The sequence below is a fragment of the Panthera tigris genome, chromosome D4, assembly GCF_018350195.1.
Source record: "Panthera tigris isolate Pti1 chromosome D4, P.tigris_Pti1_mat1.1, whole genome shotgun sequence".
Classification (NCBI taxonomy): Eukaryota; Metazoa; Chordata; class Mammalia; order Carnivora; family Felidae; genus Panthera; species Panthera tigris.
This window is the reverse complement of record NC_056672.1, coordinates 77,598,233-77,604,971: the sequence shown is the minus strand read 5'-3', so window position 1 is coordinate 77,604,971 and position 6,739 is coordinate 77,598,233. Positions and strand designations below refer to the sequence as shown.

The following is a 6,739-nucleotide window of genomic DNA, read 5'->3' as shown; positions in this document are numbered from 1 at the left end:
AGGAAGAAAGGCAGGGAGGGAGCAAGGAAAGAAGAAAAGAGGTTTGTGGAAGTAAAAATTAAAAAATTAAATGAAGAGTACAGGCTACTGAAAACATGAGTTTAGTTTGAGTAGAGGATAAACACTCAGTTGTTTTTCATGGTTGTTGTTTGTTAATATAATTGGGGAGTAATAAGGAAGTGGTGCTTATAGATTTCAATGATGCTTTTTTCCTTTATAAAGACCGCTGAATGAATGAATGAATGAACATATGCAACAGTTCATGAGTTTGCATATCATTGTTGCGTAGGGCCCATGCTAATCTTCTCTGTATCTTTCCAAATTTAGTATATGTGCTGCCAAAGCGAGCACAAGACCGCTGAATTTAAACATTGGAATATATATTCATACAGTAGCTTTAAATTTCCTAAGCAGTTGTACATTTCCTTACTACGTTTTATAAATGCTTTTCATTTGTTTTTGTTGTTTGTTTTCTGTCCATAGGAAGAAGGGACTTTCCCAACCCCTCAGGACTTGGGCCTCGTGAATTTCTGTCTCAAGTTTCCAAACACTCGATAAAGTGATCAAATCATTTTTATCAGTGTGTGGATGACACAAATTCACAGGCTCCCAGTAGTTATGCGCTTGGGCTTAAGTACGAGTTAAACATAAATTCAAATCCCTATTCCGTCTAAAGAGCTGTGTGACTCTGAATCATAGCAAATATCTGAGCCATTTGCATCATTTATAAAATTGGGTTGTTTTCAATGATACAATGCATGTATAATCTTTCATTGATCAAGTATGTCATAGAAGGTGTAATTATAAAGTAACCTACAATCCATTCTAGCACATCAATTGTTTTCTCTGCCCTCAGGCACCTTATCTACTCTGGTCATGATAGAAAAAGTTGTAAGGTAACACAGTTATAAACCTCTGCCTCATTTTAATAATTCATGTGCCCTGTCCCTTACAATCCTCATGAACTAGAACTTGATATAAATTTAAAGCTTCTCCCTTTCCTTCTTCCAAGCTTGCTTTAGTCTCACACCCTGGAGGCAAAGATGTACATGGACAGGCATCTGCTCCTCTCCCTTTTTCTGGCTTCCAAACACTCTTAATCAGAGTGGGGGTGGAGGACAGGAAAGGAGAAAGGAGGGACATTCCTCCATGACTGGCATTGGCTGAAGACCTAGCATCAGCGCTGTGTGCACATGACGGATGGTTAATGCTATCTGTGTCCATCCTGAGTTCCTCCTGCACCACTTCCCCTGATTCAGAGTATCCATCACGTCAATATTCACGACTCATCTCTGCCGCCTTACCTTCTGCTGCTCAGCCCATTGTCTTCAGGTCTGCTCTGGTCCTCATGCCCCTCCTTCCAGGCAAACCTCTTGGACAATTCTAGACAACTCCAAACCAGTACTCTTTACGGCATGGCCCAGATCTGATTTAGGGTAAAAGCCATAATCCTTTGATGGGGAGGGTGTTTTTTCTCAAACTACAATTGTCTACTTTAAGGACATAGGTCACTTTATCCAGGCTTTTGATGTTTACATTTCTCAGGTGCAACTCAGGCGTAAGTAACAAGATGGAGATTCAACAAGCCTTCAAATGGTTTCCTTAAAGGCCCATGTACTCTTGTGAAGTGCACAGGGAATCCCTTTCCAATGGTGCCCTGGGAAAAATAGAAGACTTAAAGCATACACAGAACTATTTCCAAAATTCTTCCTTCACTCTCCATTTGATGATGGTGTTATACCCATAATAAGAGATAAAGGTTGAAAAGGTGTCAGGTTATCATTCACTATTTTGAAATGTTGACTTCTTAGTCTAGAATATCCTTTCAGTATAGGCCTTAGTCAAAGTTTACATTCTAAAATTCTGTTGTATATATAAAGCTGCCAATACAGTACTTGGTCATGTTGTTAGAAAGGTGAGTGCTCAATGTAAAGTTGGAATTGTAATTGCAACATATTACTTGCTTCCTAGAGAGACACACATACATATGTACAGTTTGTGGTGCCATGCTTTAAGAGTAGTGTTGACAAATACAAGTGTTTCCAAAAGGAAGTTTAGCAAGACCAAAGTTCACAGGGATATCAAATTAATGATTTTAGTATTAAGTCATATGATATGAAATAAACATGATGGCAGTTAAAAGTTTGATATAAACTATGATTATACCTAAAGTTCTCATGTTCAGCATGTAAATATTGAGTGATTTGGCTCTACTTTATTTTTTCAGAAACTCTTCATGTGTCTCTTCAAGACATTTTAGTAAAACTAAACTTGAATATGAGAGCTTGCCTGCCTGTGTTCCTTCCTTCCATCCTTCCCTCTTCCCCTTCCTTCTTTCTTTCTTTCCTTCCTTCTTTCTATTTTCTGTCATCCATTCTCTCCTAAATCATTTAATACAAAAGTCATTAGGTGAGATGGATCAAGGTTTGCATCTGTAGGTAAGGAGGTCAATGTCTAATAGATATACTGGAGCCTGAATCGGTAAAGAGGGTGTCTGGTGGTAATATGTAGGTGTGCAGAGTGTGTGTATATACACACACACCTATATATAAAACACTCACACACACACACACACGCAAACACACACACATTTTATCTCAGTGGTCTACCAAGAGGGCCCAGGGATAGTGACATCCCAGATAAATGAACACAACCAACACAGATCATTGTCTCTAAAAACATTCTCCACTAAAAGGAACTTGAGATCCTTAGAGAAATGGCTGATTTCAGGGTTGTGAAACCAAAAATTCAGGATGAGCCTTATGCAGCTTGGTGTGCCAGAAATAATATAAGTACAAAGAATATTGTGGACATGTAAAAAGGACACAGAAGCAGCCAGAAGGACCTCCCACTGGAATAAAGCTAGGCATCAAATTAAACAGAGATGCTACTGGATTATAACCCACTGAATAAAATAGGCATCCATGAGTCCATTCTAACACAAGTAAACAAATGGGAAGAAGAAAACACTTTTCCTTCCACTAGAATGCCACCTAATAAATGGAGAAGGAATAATAGTGATAGAAAAATCACCATTTGGCAGCTGGAGGAATAATTATTTTCTCCAACTAACAGTAGTAAATGCTAAAGCCAGTGGGTAAAAGTATGATAAGGAATAGAATATTTGCTTAGTCTCAAAATAACTCCCATATCATACTTATTATAGAAGTAATTTTACAGTGGAAAAATCTTATAGATACAACCAAAACCAGGTGATCAAAGTTAACATCACCAGTAGTGGGACAAATTGAAACTGTGTATCACTTGATAGGATTTTAGGAGAAGAACACAGAATCACAATTTTTATCTTGTTGTCAAAAATCTATAATCTAAATCTGATAAGGAAACATTGAACAAATCCAAATTGAATGACATTCTATAAAATGTAAAATTATCAGTCTGTGATATTCAAAAGCATTAGGGTCATTAAAGGCAAGGAAAGACTGAGGAACTAATGTCAATTGAAGGCTACTAAAATTTATGACAATTAAATGTGACACATGATTCTAGATTAGCCATTTTTGCTCTAATGGGCATTTATGGAAATTAAAGATCCTTGAAAGGGGTGTGTGAAATTAGTAATATATGTTAATTTTTTTTTTAATTCTGGCAGCTTTTTTGAAGTTATGTTAGAGAACGTCCATGTTCATAGGACTTATCCACTAGTGTTTAGGGTGACAGGACATCATGTCCACAACTCACTCTCCAGTGCTTTCGGGAGGTAAAAAAACCAAACCAAACCAAAACAAAACAAAAAAAAAAACAGTCTTTGTATGATGGTTGCAGATTGCTATAAGTTTGAAATGACTTCAAAATTGAACAAAAAATAGAGGAAAATTTACGCAGATACTATCTCTAGTAATATCAATTATGCATCGTTCCAAGTTAACTAGAGCAGTACCTGATGGCATCCGGTTATAGAATGGTGGCAGCAGGCAACTGGTTAGGTTTCCTAAACCACCCACATGCATACACTGATTCACATGCACAAGACACTTTGATCATCTGTTTGAGTTTACATGAATAAATATCAGTTAGCCATGCCATAAGGGTACTGAGGGCACAGTAAAAAACTGTTATTAAGCTTGCCTTGTGTGTGTTGGAAACGAGGTTATGATTACAATTTCAAATACTTTAGGTACTTTTTTTAAAGTTTGTTTGTTTATTTTGAGAGAAACAGAGAGCACAAACAGGGAAGGAACAGAGGGAGAGGGACAAAATCTCAACTAGGCTCCTCACTGTGAGCAGGGAGCTGGATGCAGGGCTTGAATTCCTAAACCGTGAGATCATGACCTAAGCTGAAGTCAAGGGTTGGATGCCCAACTCACTGAACCACCCAGGTGCCCCTAAGTACTTTTTGATGTAAGAGTTTTTGTCTTTCTTTAGGACCAGAAGAAAAACAACTGATGGAAGACTGAGGTTTCCAATTTTGATTTCAGAAGAGATGACAGTAAATGCTGCTGAAGAAAGGTAATGCCTTGTGAGAAATTCATATTGAGATCTGACCAAGCCAAGTCTGTGTGATGATCTGATCAGGAAGTGGAAGGATAGGTACATGACAGATGGAGAAAGGTAAGCTACCTGATTTCTCAAACAGATGTGCCCAAGGGGGTAGAGTTTTAAATATGGATGCTTTTACTCTTAATCCTGACCATATCAAAGATGTTCTGATTTGAAGATATAAGAATTAATATGTCCATTTTTTCCCCTCTATAGATTCAATAACCATTTCATGTTGATAGGCCTGGCTTCAAGTGCGAAGGAAAAAAAAGTCCTTGTATAATGTCAACATAACAAAAATAATGAGATTATAGAAGAACACTGACTGATCCGCACTTCATAATTGAAAGATGGGCCTATTAAGGGGACACAGCAGGCCTGAAGGAATTGTGTGATCATTTGCACAAATGCTAATTTTGATATGTGGTTCTTCATCTCCGTAAGCATAATGTGGCTGGGCCGGCAGGATGAACAATGCATTCTTCCCCCGGGAGGCCTATGCCTCAGTGAATCAATGCCAGAAGGGCCATTTGCTGGTGCTGGATGACAGGGCATTCGTTCTCTCTTCTTGTTGTACTTGTGGACACAATTGATCTGAATTGCCAGGATGCTGTGTTTTTAGAGACAACCATCTTCTTTCCTAGAGAAGCCATCTTGTTCTGGGTTGTGTAGTTTTATAGATGAAGCCTGGGGCAAATCACCTCTCTCCTCTGGCCTTAATTTCCTCACTGAGAATATAAAGAATTTGGAATAGACAAGCTACCCTCTCTGAAATGACTCTGCTTGGCAGGTAGTGTGATAGGAGAGAATGAACTTGGGCTTTTACATCAGAGAGACCTGGATTCAAATCCTACCTCAGCTACTTTGTAAAATCCTGAGCAAGTTTACTGAGCTCTCTGAGCATCACTCCCCCCAAATGGAAATAAGTGAGAAAAATAATACTTTATTTTCAGGGTATCAAGAATGCTAGTTGGCAAACAGCCCTTGATAAATATTTACTACATGGCTACATGTAGCAAATATTTGCTACATTAACTATATGTTAATTTACTATACACCAATATGTATCTAATCAAATAATCAGATATTGACATATATGCACATATACCCACAAACCCCAGAGAAGATACAAAACATAGTTAAGTGATAAAGATCTGCCACAGATTTAGGTTAGTGTGAATTCTCTGCCCCAAGCCTACAAAGCCCCATTGACATAAGTAGGGACTCAGTAAATGTTTGTCACGTGAATAAGTAAACAAAAAAAGCACGTGGCAACCCCCATCCTCAAAAGTGCAAATCCATAGTTTTAATGCAAATTGTTGAGAAATAGAATTTTGAACAAAGATTCTAACTTGCCATCTGCTTCATATATACCCTGCTTTGTCCTTCTTTTTTCTTAATTCTATCAAGTTTGTTACGGTAACTCAGGGGAAGGAACATTTCTCATGGAATACTCTGAGCTCAGTTCTATCTAACCCACATGGAAAGGCCCACAGGTCTACATGTAACCCTAAAGTAGGTTTTTATAAGAATCCACTGAAATAAATAATTCAAGGCCTGTCCTCAGTCACATATGAGAAAGCCTCCATTAAGTCCAATGGAGAGTTCAAATGCTAGTGGCGGAACCTGAAAATATATGTATTTTATACAACTCTTCTCACATCCTTTTGGGAAAGATAATGAACTACAATATTAGGGATTATTCCAATTTTCTCAAGCAAGAAAAAAGAGAATTAGATGAGTTGGAAAAAATGGACTTTAAAAAAATGGTGCAGTATTTGATGTTTAAAAAATCAAATAAAAGGCCACAAATTGAATGGAATAGCTTTTGTTAATGCTGAAACTTGCAGGGCCAGTTAGAGCTCATTAAGAGGTGATGGGAACTATGCAGATGAGATCAAGTTTGGTAATTGGCTGGTTCTGAATCCATTAAAAAGGTTATAGGGTTGTTTGGGTGGGTTATGTTTTATAAATGAATGATTAGAGTATATTAATGGGCCAATGGGTTATAAGGCTGGGATTGGTTTGGTGATATAATGTCTCGAATAGCACTAAGCTGGGGACAAGGTTATGTGTATAGGATTAAATTTGGGGAATAGGTCAGCTATGATCATATTAGGTGGGTTATAGGGTTGTAAAAAGTGTCCTGTGTTTGATGGCAATGAGAAAATGAGATTGTAGTTAGACTTCACTTGCATCCTTAGCACTTCTAATATTCTAATGTCTTTATATGTAGAAA

The 6,739-nt window shown here is 37.7% G+C and overlaps 1 non-coding gene across 1 annotated transcript; it reads right to left on the bottom strand.

The window, feature by feature from the left end:
- Window positions 1-244: 244 nt before the first annotated feature.
- Window positions 245-351, bottom strand: LOC122233379. Its single transcript, XR_006210928.1, has one exon. It is a non-coding gene; the product is annotated as a U6 spliceosomal RNA (small nuclear RNA).
- Window positions 352-6,739: the final 6,388 nt, after the last annotated feature.